This window comes from Rhinoderma darwinii, chromosome 2, assembly GCF_050947455.1.
Source record: "Rhinoderma darwinii isolate aRhiDar2 chromosome 2, aRhiDar2.hap1, whole genome shotgun sequence".
Lineage (NCBI taxonomy): Eukaryota > Metazoa > Chordata > Amphibia > Anura > Rhinodermatidae > Rhinoderma > Rhinoderma darwinii.
The window spans coordinates 326,733,174-326,752,261 of record NC_134688.1 but is presented as its reverse complement, the minus strand read 5'-3'; the positions used below and the strand labels follow the sequence as shown (position 1 = coordinate 326,752,261).

General features: G+C 37.4%; 1 long non-coding RNA gene across 1 annotated transcript in view; it reads left to right on the top strand.

Annotated features, from left to right (window-relative positions):
- The window catches only part of LOC142741258 (uncharacterized), a 266,463-nt gene that overhangs the window by 7,628 nt on the left and 239,747 nt on the right, over positions 1-19,088 (top strand). The window contains exon 2 of the long non-coding RNA XR_012881049.1: positions 389-491. This is a non-coding gene — a long non-coding RNA (uncharacterized LOC142741258). The remainder of the gene's footprint in view (positions 1-388; positions 492-19,088) is intronic.

Below are 19,088 nucleotides of genomic sequence, written 5' to 3'. Positions count from 1 at the left end.
TTCTTGCACCTGATTGAGCCCTCTAGACCTCTGGGCCCTATTGCAGCTGCTATGGCTGTTACGGCTATAGTTACACCAATGTATGAACCTCAGCGCCATGAATCTGTGTGCAAATCATGAAATTAAGGTAGAATTAGGCCAGACAATGCTGTTAGGAAATGGCATGATATTTTTGTTTCACAGCATTTGAGCACCATGGCTGGCACTATGCATCAGCCCAGCTGGCCATTTTTTTTTTTAAAGTGGCAGCAGGGCTGACACTGTTTATGGGGTTAGCAGCCACTTTTTATGTGGCAGCTGGTAGGCAATGTGGTAGACAATGTATCCCATGGTAATGCAACTGGGTTACTATGGCATCTAAAACATTTATTTTTTTGTGCCCTGCTAGAGCCGAGACTTTCATTTGCTGAAGAGTAAAGTCGTAGCTGTAAGAACACTTCACAATGGTCTAGCCCTGTCAAAAATGAAAAGTAAAGCGAACCACCTCAGCCGTAAGTCACTGGATTTAAAGGAGTTGTCCGTATGCATTTTTTTATACTAACGACCTATCCACAAGATTGGTTATCAGCATATGATCGGCGGGGGCCCAACACCCAGACCCCGCAACGATCAGCTGTTTTGGCTGCCTCTGGAAGTTATGCAGTGGTCCGTGCCGGAAGCAGATGGCTTCATTCACAGGATAACGGCCATGCTGCAGAACTGCAGCTCTGCTCTTATTCAAGTGAATAGGAGCAGAGCTGCAGTACTATAGCACAGCTGCAATACAGTGTACAAGCCATCTGCTTCCAACACCGGAAACTGCATAACATCCGATGCCTGGTTCGGGGTCTGGGTGTCGGACCCCCACCCACCACATACTGATAACCTATCTTGTGGATAGGTCATCAGTATGGAAAACCGTCCCATGCCCAGACAGCCCCTTTAATGTTTTTATATTTATTGTTTTACTGTGCCTTTCCCTTCACATGATCAATATTATAATCATTATGATATGCCTGGTCTGCATTGTGATGATGCCCTTTATATCTCTTTATTTGGCCAGTCTATGGTATAATTGGAAATGGCCAGTCCATTTGTATATAATCTAGAAATGTAATTTAGTAAAACATCAATGGAAAAACGCCATAGTTTCTATAATAATAGGTATGTGGAATAGTATAACGTGCATTTGTTGCATAGTAATACAAGGGAAAACAGGGCTTTTACTTGAAGTTGATGGTAAAATACCATGGTAAAAAATGCAACAACACTCCAATGGATAAACCATACAGTTTATGGCTGCATTGTGTGAATAGAATTTTGCAAAACCCTATTCACAACAATGACACATTTACCGCAAGTAATAACCTTTTTATGTAAATGTACTGTAGCGTAAAACTGAAAAGTAGAAATCATTTATAACTGCGATCCTCAACTGCATGTAAGAGAGAAGAACATCAGCCAACACAAGTTCATTAAAGGATTGTCCCATCAGAGACGAGAAAGTAGGAAGGGAAATGTAATATTACATAGTGACAAGTCAAATGAATGGCTATTTATGTTATGTATAGACGACTCCAGTCCTCCAGAACAGGAACCGCTTTAACATATTGTCTCTCCATTTTGGCTCATAGACTGGGGGTTCCTGAGCGTCTAATCACCTTCTATATCTTCTTCATATACATGTCTTCATAAGACAACCCCTTCAAACAACACGTCCAGTATAGAAAACCTATATGTAGACATATCAGAGGTTTTCATCACTGGGGTGTAGTCTCTGATACCACCCACCATTCCCTAGAAAGAAGATGCTTGTAGCTCATTGGTATCTCAGTAGAGTATCTATTTACAGAGGCAGAATTTTAATACATTATATATTACTTATCACTTTAGGTGCTGACACTTTTTAACATTTATTTAGCATTAGTACAGAACCACTTCAACTAATACTGCCATTCAGTAACCAAGCAGCAGTGTCCTAGTCACTTACTAGGACTGAATTTTGTAACACCTCAACTCAGAGTTCAAATAATATCACCATCCCATGCCAAAATGATACTGCTATAGAGGGCCAAAAATGGGCACTTTATAGTAAGGCCTTACATTTCTAGAGTAAAACCAACTCAAAATGCCCAAATAAAGCCCCAAGGAAGTGCTGTAATACCGCCCAGCTAAATGAATTTTGTAATAATATAAATTATAGTTACTTTGTAATATACATCGTATTGAAATTTTGCTCCATATAGCAGCTACAAAAAGAACAGAATAAGCTTAATCTACTTCCTCTGAGTTTTAAGTCAACAAATCCTTGTTCCCTCAATTATTCTGTGTTCGATGAAAAGTAAAAAAAAAACAACGTATCAGGATTGATTGATATTGCTACAACATGTCATGAAGATGTACTTAGTGCCGGTGTGACTGCTAGGACTGCCGCCTGTGAAGAGAATAATGCTGTATCGGCACTGGTTGGATTGACGCTGCTCCTTCCGCTATGTCTGGCATCTCTTGATCAGTATTAGTTTAGGCGGTCAGACATTATATTTGTTGGCATGTCCTAGAGATATGCCAGTAATTATGATAGGTAAACAACCATTACATGTAACAATGTAGAGGTTACACTATAATAATAATGTGGTCGTCCAACCCCATGACAATTTTTCCAAATAGCTTACATGTGTTTACAATAACAAAAGAAGTAATACTCACCTTACTAATACCCTGCCACTCCTGTTCCGACACTTTCATTGTCCCCCGCTGATATCTGTTTAGCTTTAGGCCTTATTCACACGAACGTGATAAACGTCCGTGTGTCGGCCGTTAAAACAATGGCCGTCACACGGACCTATATAATTCAATGTGGCCGTTCACACGTCAGTTGTTTCAACGGACCGTGGTAAGGGTCCATGAGAAAATAGGACATGACCTATTTTTTCACACTTCACGCATCCCTCCATAGACTCTAAGGCATTATTCACACGAGCACTGCGCATCTCGGACGTGAAAAACGACAGTTCTGCGGTGCGGGATGCGATGTCACGCATCCCCCATAGATTAGAGCCTATGGAGGGATGCGTGAAGCGTGAAAAAATAGGACATGTCCTATTTTCTCACTGACCCTTCACATGGTCTGTTGAAACAACTGACGTGTGAACGGCCACATTGAATTATATAGGTCCGTGTGACGGCCGTTGTTTCAACGGCCGACACACGGACGTTTATCACATTCATGTGAATAAGGCCTAATCTATGGGGGATGCGTGACATCACGTCCCACAGCGCAGGTCACGGATGCACCTCGGACGTGAAAAACTACGCACACAGCGCTCGTGTCATTAATGTGTTGACAAGACATGTGGCTGCTGCAGACAATCACTGACTGCAAAGGTAAACCCAATGGTGTGGACATATCACCACTACAGCCAGTAATTGACTACAGCGGTCACATGTCGTGTCGACACATCATTGCTGAGGTCAGAAGAACAGGGAGTAGCAGGCAACCAGGGACACGCTAGCATGGGAGAAAAGGGGATCAAAAAAATTTTGATTACTGTTTTTTTTATTATTGATAAGGTGAGTATTATTATATTTTTTCAATTTTATTGGTAAGGTGAGTGTTGCTACATCTATATTGTTATACCTATGCAAGTTGTTTGAATTTTTTTTTCTTTTTTAGCCTGTTTCAATTATGGATTAACAGAATTACTGAGTTTTGATTCTAGGCTATTGCAAATTTACTGTTTGAAAAGACTTAATAATGACAACAATTCTGTTTGAGAAATGGATGATGGTTTATTTGTATATTTATGACATATATTAGGCGACAGGTATGCTATCAGGGATCTCCCGTCCTCAAAATAAGTGCGGGTCCTACAGCTATTATCTACATCCATCAGACACATACTCTGGATATGCAATAAATATCTAAGATGAAAATATCCTTTTAAAGGACGAGTGTCGCGAAAAAAATTTTTTTTATATCAATTTGCTTTTAATGTTTTATTAAAAAGTGTTTTATTTATTTGTGTGTTTGTGTTTTACTTTTTTTTATTTTTTAACTTTTTCTTGTCTATGGGTGCTGCCATTTTTTTTTCCATCTCTGTATGTGTCGATTAACGACACATACAGACATGGAATACGGCACATACAGCCCCATAGTGAATGCAAACAGGGCCCGTCCATCCACTATGCTGTACGCCGTCTGTGTGGGAGCGGCGCATGCCACACAGTCCAAATTGAAGGTCTTCGGCCGAGCGACGTCCGGCGCCATGTTCTTGTGGACCGGAAGCCGCGGCCGGACAGTAAGATTACTACTACCGGTCGCGGCTTCCGTACTTGTGCACTTGGAGCGGAGGGAGCAGACGGAACGGACGGACCAGAGGGAGCGGCGGCAGCAGGAGCAGGTAAGTTAGGTCTGTGTATGTACGTGTTTTAGTGTGTGATTACTACTGTATGTAAACCTACTAACACTGTGTGTTAGCTCAAAAAATGGCGACACACAGTGTAGGAGGTTTGACCGTTCAATCCCCTCCTTTCTCCTGGCACTAGCCAGGATAAAGGAGGGGGGATTCTGTGAGCTCACTAGAGCGAGTGAGTATTCTCAAATTTTGCAGCATAAAGCAATGTGGTTGCTTTACCACATGCCAATGCTTAAATTTTGGGAATTGCTTCATCTAGTGACCAGCACTGGGAAATGTTATAAATTAGAATCTAATTTATAATATTTCCTGACTCGTGAAAAATTAGAACAATGTTTAATCACTTATATCACTTATACACTAACTAGCGCTTCATGTGGTACAAGTTGGTGTGGTCTCTCAGGAAGGGCCATGAGGCAAGAGCAGGCCAGGAGGGAAGAGGAGACCCTTAGTGGAGCCAGGGAGCAGGAACAAGAGCGAGAACTTTGAGACTGTTTTTCCTTTTAAACCCCCACCCCCCGTGCACATCTGTTTGACCTCACAGGCTCATGCACGTGAAAGGGAGGGAGCCTGGGCCTCATGGAATTCCATTATCTAGTAGGGGGATGGAAGGGCAGTTGGAACTTCCTGCTTCCTGGATTAGTTCATTGTTTGTTTTACATCCCCCAGGGTGTCTGATTAGATGATACCTTTCTGGAGGGACAAATACATATATATATATCTACACTACATGTACATAGATATAAATATATAAAACACTTCCCTTTACAGATATCTTCTTTTTTCAAAATACCATGTAGCTGTCGTGGTATGGCACCATTTGCTGGTTAGGAAGTCATATGAGTTTATTTTATGTTATGGTGTTCAGTAAGTTTCTTTTAGTCTTTCAATCCAGTGAATCAACAGTTACTTGGTTTTAGTAAATTTGCGACCAGACTACTTCTGAGTACCACTGTACTATGGAAACCTTACTATTTTCTACTATTTACAATAAGTGGCACGAAAGATTTGTAAAGACACCAATTGTGGAGATGGAGAGGCAAGGCTGAAGGGGAGGAGGAGGCCTTTATTTGAACATAACAATACTTGTGTTGTTATGTTCAAAAGTCTTATTAAGGGCCTGTTCACATCACCGTTCATTTCCGTTCCGGGGTCAGAGGGTTCCGTCGGGTGAACCCCGCAACAGAAAGCGAAACGGAAGCTGTGCTGTCAGTTTCACTTTCCGTTGCGGGGTTCACCCGACGGAACCCTCCGATGGAACCCCGGCACGGAAATGAACGGTGATGTGAATAGGCCCTAACAAAGGTTTTTGATAGCTCGCTATCTTTTTGTCCAAATTCTTTAATTACCCACTATCTAAATAATATAATAGAAAAAGCATTATTTACTCACCTAATATTCCAAGAGCTGTTTTACAAATGTTTGGAGACTCATATGTATATTGTACTAAAAGCCAATTCCTGTAGTGGTGCCATAGGTTTAGAGATAAAGAGCCAGGACTGAAGCAGATTTTGAGAGCTTTTGTGTGATGATAAATTGTGTAGATTTAGGATATCCAGGGCTTGTTTGTTTTCCAATGTGTAGCTATCATCTGTGTTACTAGAGAATCGATACATTTTCTACCTATAGAGTTATGAAATAGTTAAATTGTAAAGGGGTGTACACTTCTGGATGAATTAATTCTTCTGCATTTTCCTGTTTACTGTAAAAAAGTTGGGAATTTTTTAGTATAGTTTTCAATTTTGTTTTAAAATTATACACATTTCATGTTAATGCTATCCTTTCATATGTTTTTGCCTGGATGTGTATAATAGCGGAGATTTTATCTAGATTTTTTAAATTATATTTTTTAATGTTATTCTGTTACGTTGAAGTTAGATGTACCTCAAATCATGATAGTCACAATGGTAATATGATGAGATTGCTATCATGTCACTGTGTCATTTCCATTATTTTCATCTAATTTCCAATAAAGATGTCTGGTCAGAAGTGGTTTGTTTGGTTCAGTTATTGGACGCTCCTTGGATATTGGCACTGCATGTGTAGTGGAATGACTTTGGCAATTAAGAGAGAGGTAATGCTTATGTTATTGTTCCTCTTGGGTGATAAAATTGTGTGGTCTGAGATGGCATTATGTTTGTTTTGGAGAAATGCCAGAGACCAATCACCTTGGAAGGTATTGGGAATAGAGATGTCTGCCTTTTTCAAATTACCATGTAGTCATATGAGTTGATTTTACAAGATGGTGTTCACAATTTTTTTTAATCTTTTATACCAGTGAAGGCACGGGGACTTGGTTTCAGTAAATTTGTCACCAATCTCTACTTCTGTGAACCAGAGTAGTATGTGATATCTGATAGACCGGGGGTTTGAAACTAGTTTTTTTTTAAGAATTCTAGACTGATTGATTTCCTGGAGGATAAGATCCTAAGCTCTGGGAACCTTACAATTTGCTGCTATTTACAATAAGTGACTCAAAGGATTGGTAAAGACGCCAATTTTGGAGCTGGAGAGGCAAGGCTGAAGGGGAGGAGGAGGCCTTCATTTGAACATAACAGTAATTGTGTTCTTATATTCAAAAGTCTTATCTAGTAAATTTCCCATAGCTTGCTATCTATTTTCCCAAATTTTTTACGTACCCACTATCTGACCAATACACTAAAAGTAGCATTATTTTCGCATCCAATATTCCAAGAGCTGTTTTACAAATGGTTAGAGACACATATGGATATTGTACTTAAAGCCAATGCCTGTAGTGGTGCCATAGCATTATAGATAAAGAACCCAGACTGAAGCAGATTAGTAGAGCCTCTGTGTGATGATAAATTGTGTAGATTTAGGATATCCAGGCCTTGTTTGTTTTCCAATGTGTAGCTATAATGTGTGTTACTAAAGAATCTATACATTTTGTATTTGTAGAGCTATAAAAAAAAAAGTAAGATTGTAACTCTTCTGGGTGAAATAATTAATTTGCATTTTCCTGTTTACTGTAAAAAAAAGTTCAGATTTTTGGTATAGTTTTCAATTTTGTTTTAAACTTGCACACATTTCATGTTAATGTTGACCTCTCATTGCAATAAAGAGAGATGTAATGCTTATGTTATTGCTCCACTCTCTCAAGGTAAAATTGTGTGGTCTGAGATGGTATCAGGTTTGTTTTGGAGAAATACCACAGACCAATAACCTTGAAAGGTATTGGGAATAAAGAGGTCTGCTTTTTTCAAAATTCTGTGTAGGTGTCATAGTATGGCGTCATTTGCTGGTTAGGAAGTCATCTGATTTGATTTTAGTGATGGTGTTCACTGTGTTTTTTTAGTCTTTGAAACCAGTGACTCCACAGGGACTTGGTTTTGGTAAATTTGTCACCAGTCTCTACTTCTGTGTACCAGAGTAGTATGTGATATCTGATAGCCAGGGGTTTGAAACAATTTTTTTAAGAATTCTGTACTGACTGGATTTCCGGATTATGAGGTCCTAGGCTATAGGAACTTTAGTATTTGCTGCTATTTACAATAAGTGACACATAAGATTGGTAAAGACACCAATTTTGGAGATGGAGAGGCAAGGCTGAAGGGGAGGAGGAGGCCTTTATTTGAAGATAACAATTCTTGTGTTGTTATGTTCAAGAGTCTTATCTAGTAAGTTTCCCATAGGAAGGTATTGGAAATAGAGACATATTTTTTTTTCAAAATTCCATGTAGGTGTCGTGGTATGGCATATTCCAAGAGCTGTTTTACAAATGGTTGGAGACTCATATGTATATTGGGCTTAAAGCCAATGCCTGTAGTGGTGCCATAGGTTTAGATAAAGAACCAGGACTGAAGCAGATTTTGAGAGCTTTTGTGTGATGATAAATTGTGTAGACTTAGGATATCCAGACCTTGTACGTTTTCCAATGTGTAGCTATCATGTGTTGTACTATAGAATCAATACATTTTGGGAAAAAAAGTGCTTGTAAAGGGGTATACACTTCTGGGTGAATTAATTCTGTGTTTTCCTGTTTATTGTAAAAAAGTTGGGATTTTTTGGTATAGTTTTCAATTTTGTTTTATACTTGCACACATTTCATGTTAATGTTGTACTCTCATTTGATTTTGATTGGCTGTGTATAATCATGGAGATTTTATCTAGATTCTTTTACTATATTTTATATGTTATTCTGTTACATTGAAGTTAGATGTACCTCAAATCATTATAGTTACATTGGTAATATGGTGAGATTGCTATCATATCACTGTGTCATTTCCATTATGTTCATCTAATTTCCAATGGAGATGTCTGGTCAGAAGTGGTTTGTTTGGTTCAGTTGCTGGGCCCTCCTTGGATATTGGTGCTTCATGTGAAGTGGAATAACTTAGGGTAGGTCCCTTTAGCTGGATTTGGTCAGGGCAATAAAGAGAGATGTAATGCTTATGTTATTGCTCCTCTCTCTCAAGGTAAAATTGTGTGGTCTGAGATGGTATCAGGTTTGTTTTGGAGAAATACCACAGACCAATAACCTTGAAAGGTATTGGGAATAAAGAGGTCTGCTTTTTTCAAAATTATGTGTGGGTGTCATAGTATGGCGCTATTTGCTGGTTAGGAAGTCACCTGATTTGATTTTAGTGATGGTGTTCACTGTGTTTTTTTTGTCTTTGAAACCAGTGACTCCACAGGGACTTGGTTTTTTGTAAATTTGTCACCAGTCTCTACTTCTGTGTACCAGAGTAGTATGTGATATCTGATAGCCAGGGATTTGAAACTATTTTTTTAAGAATTCTGTACTGACTGGATTTCCGGATTATGAGGTCCTAGGCTATAGGAACTTTAGTATTTGCTGCTATTTACAATAAGTGACACAAAAGATTGGTAAAGACACCAATTTTGGAGATGGAGAGGCAAGGCTGAAGGGGAGGAGGAGGCCTTTATTTGAAGATAACAATTCTTGTGTTGTTATGTTCAAAAGTCTTATCTAGTAAGTTTCCCATAGGAAGGTATTGGGAATAGAGACATATTTTTTTTTCAAAATTCCATGTAGGTGTCGTGGTATGGCACCATTTGCTTGTTAGGAAGTCATATGAGTTTATTTTACATGATGGTGTTCATTATGTTATTTTAGTCTTTGAAGCCAGTGACTCCATAGGGACTTGTTTTTTGATTAAATTTGCCACCAGTCTCTACTTATTTGTCCCAGAGTAGTATGTGATATCTCATAGGCAGGGATTTGAAACTATTTTTTTAAGAATTCTGGACTGACTGGTTTCCTGGATGATGAGGTCTTAGGCTATGGGAACTTTACTGTCTGCTGATTTTTATAATAAGTAACGCAAAGAATTGGTAAAGACACCAATTTTGGAGATGGAGAGGAAAGGCTGAAGGGGAGGAGGAGGCCTTTATTTGAAGATAACAATTCTTGTGTTGTTATGTTCAAAAGTCTTATCTAGTAAGTTTCCCATAGCTCGCTATCTTTTTTTCCAAATTCTTCATGTACCCACTATCTGACAAATATAATAGAAGTAGCATTATTTACTCACCTAATATTCCAAGAGCTGTTTTACAAATGGTTGGAGACTCATATGTATATTGGGCTTAAAGCCAATGCCTGTAGTGGTGCCATAGGTTTAGATAAAGAACCAGGACTGAAGCAGATTTTGAGAGCTTTTGTGTGATGATAAATTGTGTAGACTTAGGATATCCAGACCTTGTACGTTTTCCAATGCGTAGCTATCATGTGTTGTACTATAGAATCAATACATTTTGTAAAAAAAAGTGCTTGTAAAGGGGTATACACTTCTGGGTGAATTAATTCTGTGTTTTCCTGTTTATTGTAAAAAAGTTGGAAATTTTTTGGTATAGTTTTCAATTTTGTTTTATACTTGCACACATTTCATGTTAATGTTGTACTCTCATTTGATGATTGGCTGTGTATAATCATGGAGATTTTATCTAGATTATTTTACTATATTTTATATGTTATTCTGTTACATTGAAGTTAGATGTACCTCAAATCATTATAGTTACATTGGTAAAATGGTGAGATTGCTATCATATCACTGTGTCATTTCCATTATGTTTATCTAATTTCCAATGGAGATGTCTGGTCAGAAGTGGTGTGTTTGGTTCAGTTGCTGGGCCCTCCTTGGATATTGGTGCTTCATGTGAAGTGGAATAACTTAGGGTAGGTCCCTTTAGCTGGATTTGGTCAGGGCAATAAAGAGAGATGTAATGCTTATGTTATTGCTCCTCTCTCTCAAGGTAAAATTGTGTGGTCTGAGATGGTATCAGGTTTGTTTTGGAGAAATACCACAGACCAATAACCTTGAAAGGTATTGGGAATAAAGAGGTCTGATTTTTTCAAAATTCTGTGTAGGTGTCATAGTATGGCGCCATTTGCTGGTTAGGAAGTCACCTGATTTGATTTTAGTGATGGTGTTCACTGTGTATTTTTAGTCTTTGAAACCAGTGACTCCACAGGGACTTGGTTTTGGTAAATTTGTCACCAGTCTCTACTTCTGTGTGCCAGAGTAGTATGTGATATCTGATAGCCAGGGGTTTGAAACTATTTTTTTTAAGAATTCTGTACTGACTGGATTTCCGCATTATGAGGTCCTAGGCTATAGGAACTTTAGTATTTGCTGCTATTTACAATAAGTGACACATAAGATTGGTAAAGACACCAATTTTGGAGATGGAGAGGCAAGGCTGAAGGGGAGGAGCAGGCCTTTATTTGAACATAACAATTCTTGTGTTGTTATGTTCAAAAGTCTTATCTAGTAAGTTTCCCATAGCTCGCTATCTTTTTTTCCAAATTCTTCATGTACCCACTATCTGACAAATATAATAGAAGTAGCATTATTTACTCACCTAATATTCCAAGAGCTGTTTTACAAATGGTTGGAGACTCATATGTATATTGGGCTTAAAGCCAATGCCTGTAGTGGTGCCATAGGTTTAGATAAAGAACCAGGACTGAAGCAGATTTTGAGAGCTTTTGTGTGATGATAAATTGTGTAGACTAAGGATATCCAGACCTTGTACGTTTTCCAATGCGTAGCTATCATGTGTTGTACTATAGAATCAATACATTTTGTAAAAAAAAGTGCTTGTAAAGGGGTATACACTTCTGGGTGAATTAATTCTGTGTTTTCCTGTTTACTGTAAAAAAGTTGGGATTTTTTGGTATGGTTTTCAATTTTGTTTTATACTTGCACACATTTCATGTTAATGTTGTACTCTCATTTGATTTTGATTGGCTGTGTATAATCATGGAGATTTTATCTAGATTCTTTTACTATATTTTATATGTTATTCTGTTACATTGAAGTTAGATGTACCTCAAATCATTATAGTTACATTGGTAATATGGTGAGATTGCTATCATATCACTGTGTCATTTCCATTATGTTCATCTAATTTCCAATGGAGATGTCTGGTCAGAAGTGGTCTGCTTGGTTCAGTTGCTGGGCCCTCCTTGGATATTGGTGCTTCATGCGAAGTGGAATAACTTAGGGTAGGTCCCTTTAGCTGGATTTGGTCAGGGCAATAAAGAGAGATGTAATGCTTATGTTATTGCTCCTCTCTCTCAAGGTTAAATTGTGTGGTCTGAGATGGTATCAGGTTTGTTTTGGAGAAATACCACAGACCAATAACCTTGAAAGGTATTGGGAATAAAGAGGTCTGCTTTTTTCAAAATTCTGAGTAGGTGTCATAGTATGGCACCATTTGCTGGTTAGGAAGTCACCTGATTTGATTTTAGTGATGGTGTTCAATGTGTTTTTTTAGTCTTTGAAACCAGTGACTCCACAGGGACTTGGTTTTGGTAAATTTGTCACCAGTCTCTACTTCTGTGTACCAGAGTAGTATGTGATATCTGATAGCCAGGGGTTTGAAACTATTTTTTTAAGAATTCTGTACTGACTGGATTTCCGGATTATGAGGTCCTAGGCTATAGGAACTTTAGTATTTGCTGCTATTTACAATAAGTGACACAAAAGATTGGTAAAGACACCAATTTTGGAGATGGAGAGGCAAGGCTGAAGGGGAGGAGGAGGCCTTTATTTGAAGATAACAATTCTTGTGTTGTTATCTTCAAAAGTCTTATCTAGTAAGTTTCCCATAGGAAGGTATTGGGAATAGAGACATATTTTTTTTTCAAAATTCCATGTAGGTGTCGTGGTATGGCACCATTTGCTTGTTAGGAAGTCATATGAGTTTAATTTACATGATGGTGTTCATTATGTTATTTTAGTCTTTGAAGCCAGTGACTCCATAGGGACTTGTTTTTGATTAAATTTGCCACCAGTCTCTACTTATTTGTCCCAGAGTAGTATGTGATATCTCATAGGCAGGGATTTGAAACTATTTTTATAAGAATTCTGGACTGACTGGTTTCCTGGATGATGAGGTCTTAGGCTATGAGAACTTTACTGTCTGCTGATTTTTATAATAAGTAACGCAAAGAATTGGTAAAGACACCAATTTTGGAGATGGAGAGGAAAGGCTGAAGGGGAGGAGGAGGCTTTTATTTGAAGATAACAATTCTTGTGTTGTTATGTTCAAAAGTCTTATCTAGTAAGTTTCCCATAGCTCGCTATCTTTTTTTCCAAATTCTTCATGTACCCACTATCTGACAAATATAATAGAAGTAGCATTATTTACTCACCTAATATTCCAAGAGCTGTTTTACAAATGGTTGTAGACTCATATGTATATTGGGCTTAAAGCCAATGCCTGTAGTGGTGCCATAGGCTTAGATAAAGAACCAGGACTGAAGCAGATTTTGAGAGCTTTTGTGCGATGATAAATTGTGTAGACTTAGGATATCCAGACCTTGTACGTTTTCCAATGTGTAGCTATCATGTGTTGTACTATAGAATCAATACATTTTGGGAAAAAAAGTGCTTGTAAAGGGGTATACACTTCTGGGTGAATTAATTCTGTGTTTTCCTGTTTATTGTAAAAAAGTTGGGATTTTTTGGTATAGTTTTCAATTTTGTTTTATACTTGCACACATTTCATGTTAATGTTGTACTCTCATTTGATTTTGATTGGCTGTGTATAATCATGGAGATTTTATCTAGATTCTTTTACTATATTTTATATGTTATTCTGTTACATTGAAGTTAGATGTACCTCAAATCATTATAGTTACATTGGTAATATGGTGAGATTGCTATCATATCACTGTGTCATTTCCATTATGTTCATATAATTTCCAATGGAGATGTCTGGTCAGAAGTGGTTTGTTTGGTTCAGTTGCTGGGCCCTCCTTGGATATTGGTTCTTCATGTGAAGTGGAATAACTTAGGGTAGGTCCCTTTAGCTGGATTTGATCAGGGCAATAAAGAGAGATGTAATGCTTATGTTATTGCTCCTCTCTCTCAAGGTTAAATTGTGTGGTCTGAGATGGTATCATGTTTGTTTTGGAGAAATACCACAGACCAATAACCTTGAAAGGTATTGGGAATAAAGAGGTCTGCTTTTTTCAAAATTCTGTGTAGGTGTCATAGTATGGCGCGATTTGCTGGTTAGGAAGTCATCTGATTTGATTTTAGTGATGGTGTTCACTGTGTTTTTTTAGTCCACAGGGACTTGGTTTTGGTAAATTTGTCACCAGTCTCTACTTCTATGTACCAGAGTAGTATGTGATATCTGATAGCCAGGGGTTTGAAACTATTTTTTTAAGAATTCTGTACTGACTGGATTTCCGGATTATGAGGTCCTAGGCTATAGGAACTTTAGTATTTGCTGCTATTTACAATAAGTGACACATAAGATTGGTAAAGACACCAATTTTGGAGATGGAGAGGCAAAGCTGAAGGGGAGGAGGTCTTTATTTGAAGATAACAATTCTTGTGTTGTTATGTTCAAAAGTCTTATCTAGTAAGTTTCCCATAGGAAGGTATTGAGAATAGATACATATTTTTTTTTCAAAATTTCATGTAGGTGTCGTGGTATGGCACCATTTGCTTGTTAGGAAGTCATATGAGTTTATTTTACATGATGGTGTTCATTATGTTATTTTAGTCTTTGAAGCCAGTGACTCCATAGGGACTTGTTTTTTTATTACATTTGCCACCATTCTCTACTTATTTGTCCCAGAGTAGTATGTGATATCTCATAGGCAGGGATTTGAAACTATTTTTTTAAGAATTCTGGACTGACTGGTTTCCTGGATGATGAGGTCTTAGGCTATGGGAACTTTACTGTCTGCTGATTTTTATAATAAGTAACGCAAAGAATTGGTAAAGACACCAATTTTGGAGATGGAGAGGAAAGGCTGAAGGGGAGGAGGAGGCCTTTATTTGAAGATAACAATTCTTGTGTTGTTATGTTCAAAAGTCTTATCTAGTAAGTTTCCCATAGCTCGCTATCTTTTTTTCCAAATTCTTCATGTACCCACTATCTGACAAATATAATAGAAGTAGCATTATTTACTCACCTAATATTCCAAGAGCTGTTTTACAAATGGTTGTAGACTCATATGTATATTGGGCTTAAAGCCAATGCCTGTAGTGGTGCCATAGGCTTAGATAAAGAACCAGGACTGAAGCAGATTTTGAGAGCTTTTGTGCGATGATAAATTGTGTAGACTTAGGATATCCAGACCTTGTACGTTTTCCAATGTGTAGCTATCATGTGTTGTACTATAGAATCAATACATTTTGGGAAAAAAAGTGCTTGTAAAGGGGTATACACTTCTGGGTGAATTAATTCTGTGTTTTCCTGTTTATTGTAAAAAAGTTGGGATTTTTTGGTATAGTTTTCAATTTTGTTTTATACTTGCACACATTTCATGTTAATGTTGTACTCTCATTTGATTTTGATTGGCTGTGTATAATCATGGAGATTTTATCTAGATTCTTTTACTATATTTTATATGTTATTCTGTTACATTGAAGTTAGATGTACCTCAAATCATTATAGTTACATTGGTAATATGGTGAGATTGCTATCATATCACTGTGTCATTTCCATTATGTTCATCTAATTTCCAATGGAGATGTCTGGTCAGAAGTGGTTTGTTTGGTTCAGTTGCTGGGCCCTCCTTGGATATTGGTGCTTCATGTGAAGTGGAATAACTTAGGGTAGGTCCCTTTAGCTGGATTTGGTCAGGGCAATAAAGAGAGATGTAATGCTTATGTTATTGCTCCTCTCTCTCAAGGTAAAATTGTGTGGTCTGAGATGGTATCAGGTTTGTTTTGGAGAAATACCACAGACCAATAACCTTGAAAGGTATTGGGAATAAAGAGGTCTGCTTTTTTCAAAATTCTGTGTAGGTGTCATAGTATGGCGCGATTTGCTGGTTAGGAAGTCATCTGATTTGATTTTAGTGATGGTGTTCACTGTGTTTTTTTTAGTCTTTGAAACCAGTGACTCCACAGGGACTTGGTTTTGGTAAATTTGTCCCCAGTCTCTACTTCTGTGTACCAGAGTAGTATGTGATATCTGATAGCCAGGGGTTTGAAACTATTTTTTTTTTAAATTCTGTACTGACTGGATTTCCGGATTATGAGGTCCTAGGTTATTGGAACTTTAGTATTTGCTGCTATTTACAATAAGTGACACATAAGATTGGTAAAGACACAATTTTGGAGATGGAGAGGCAAGGCTGAAGGGGAGGAGGAGGCCTTTATTTTAAGATAACAATTCTTGTGTTGTTATGTTCAAAAGTCTTATCTAGTAAGTTTCCCATAGGAAGGTATTGGGAATAGAGACATATTTTTCTTTCAAAATTCCATGTAGGTGTCATGGTATGGCACCATTTGCTTGTTAGAAAGTCATATGAGTTTATTTTACATGATGGTGTTCATTATGTTATTTTAGTCTTTGAAGCCAGTGACTCCATAGGGACTTGTTTTTTGATTAAATTTGCCACCAGTCTCTACTTCTGTGTACCGGAGTAGTATGTGATATCTGATAGCCAGGGGTTTGAAACTATTTTTTTAAGAATTCTGTGCTGACTGGATTTCCGGATTATGGGGTCCTAGGCTATAGGAACTTTAGTATTTGCTGCTATTTACAATAAGTGACACATAAGATTGGTAAAGACACCAATTTTGGAGATGGAGAGGCAAGGCTAAAGGGGAGGAGGAGGCCTTTATTTGAAAATAACAATTCTTGTGTTGTTATGTTCAAAAGTCTTATCTAGTAAGTTTCCCATAGGAAGGTTTTGGGAATAGAGACATATTTTTTTTTCAAAATTCCATGTAGGTGTCGTGGTATGGCACCATTTGCTTGTTAGGAAGTCATATGAGTTTATTTTACATGATGGTGTTCATTATGTTATTTTAGTCTTTGAAGCCAGTGACTCCATAGGGACTTGTTTTTTTATTAAATTTGCCACCAGTCTCTACTTATTTGTCCCAGAGTAGTATGTGATATCTCATAGGCAGGGATTTGAAACTATTTTTTTAAGAATTCTGGACTGACGGGTTTCCTGGATGATGAGGTCTTAGGCTATGGGAACTTTACTGTCTGCTGATTTTTATAATAAATAACGCAAAGAATTGATAAAGACACAATTTTTAGAGATGGAGAGGAAAGGCTGAAGGGGAGGAGGAGGCCTTTATTTGAAGATAACAATTCTTGTGTTGTTATGTTCAAAAGTCTAATCTAGTAAGTTTCCCATAGCTCGCTATCTTTTTTTCCAAATTCATCATGTACCCATTATCTGACAAATATAATAGAAGTAGCATTATTTACTCACCTAATATTCCAAGAGCTGTTTTACAAATGGTTGGAGACTCATATGTATATTGGGCTTAAAGCCAATGCCTGTAGTGGTGCCATAGGTTTAGATAAAGAACCAGGACTGAAGCAGATTTTGAGAGCTTTTGTGTGATGATAAATTGTGTAGACTTAGGATATCCAGACCATGTACGTTTTCCAATGTGTAGCTATCATGTGTTGTACTATAGAATCAATACATTTTGGAAAAAAAAGTGCTTGTAAAGGGGTATACACTTCTGGGTGAATTAATTCTGTGTTTTCCTGTTTATTGTAAAAAAGTTGGGATTTTTTGGTATAGTTTTCAATTTTGTTTTATACTTGCACACATTTCATGTTAATGTTGTACTCTCATTTGATTTTGATTGGCTGGTTATAATCATGGAGATTTTATCTAGATTATTTTACTATATTTTATATGTTATTCTGTTACATTGAAGTTAGATGTACCTCAAATCATTATAGTTACATTGGTAATATGGTGAGATTGCTATCATATCACTGTGTCATTTCCATTATGTTCATCTAATTTCCAATGGAGATGTCTGGTCAGAAGTGGTTTGTTTGGTTCAGTTGCTGGGCCCTCCTTGGATATTGGTTCTTCATGTGAAGTGGAATAACTTAGGGTAGGTCCCTTTAGCTGGATTTGATCAGGGCAATAAAGAGAGATGTAATGCTTATGTTATTGCTCCTCTCTCTCAAGGTTAAATTGTGTGGTCTGAGATGGTATCATGTTTGTTTTGGAGAAATACCACAGACCAATAACCTTGAAAGGTATTGGGAATAAAGAGGTCTGCTTTTTTCAAAATTCTGTGTAGGTGTCATAGTATGGCGCGATTTGCTGGTTAGGAAGTCATCTGATTTGATTTTAGTGATGGTGTTCACTGTGTTTTTTTAGTCCACAGGGACTTGGTTTTGGTAAATTTGTCACCAGTCTCTACTTCTATGTACCAGAGTAGTATGTGATATCTGATAGCCAGGGGTTTGAAACTATTTTTTTAAGAATTCTGTACTGACTGGATTTCCGGATTATGAGGTCCTAGGCTATAGGAACTTTAGTATTTGCTGCTATTTACAATAAGTGACACATAAGATTGGTAAAGACACCAATTTTGGAGATGGAGAGGCAAAGCTGAAGGGGAGGAGGTCTTTATTTGAAGATAACAATTCTTGTGTTGTTATGTTCAAAAGTCTTATCTAGTAAGTTTCCCATAGGAAGGTATTGAGAATAGATACATATTTTTTTTTCAAAATTTCATGTAGGTGTCGTGGTATGGCACCATTTGCTTGTTAGGAAGTCATATGAGTTTATTTTACATGATGGTGTTCATTATGTTATTTTAGTCTTTGAAGCCAGTGACTCCATAGGGACTTGTTTTTTTATTACATTTGCCACCATTCTCTACTTATTTGTCCCAGAGTAGTATGTGATATCTCATAGGCAGGGATTTGAAACTATTTTTTTAAGAATTCTGGACTGACTGGTTTCCTGGATGATGAGGTCTTAGGCTATGGGAACTTTACTGTCTGCTGATTTTTATAATAAGTAACGCAAAGAATTGGTAAAGACACCAATTTTGGAGATGGAGAGGAAAGGCTGAAGGGGAGGAGGAGGCCTTTATTTGAAGATAACAATTCTTGTGTTGTTATGTTCAAAAGTCTTATCTAGTAAGTTTCCCATAGCTCGCTATCTTTTTTTCCAAATTCTTCATGTACCCACTATCTGACAAATATAATAGAAGTAGCATTATTTACTCACCTAATATTCCAAGAGCTGTTTTACAAATGGTTGTAGACTCATATGTATATTGGGCTTAAAGCCAATGCCTGTAGTGGTGCCATAGGCTTAGATAAAGAACCAGGACTGAAGCAGATTTTGAGAGCTTTTGTGCGATGATAAATTGTGTAGACTTAGGATATCCAGACCTTGTACGTTTTCCAATGTGTAGCTATCATGTGTTGTACTATAGAATCAATACATTTTGG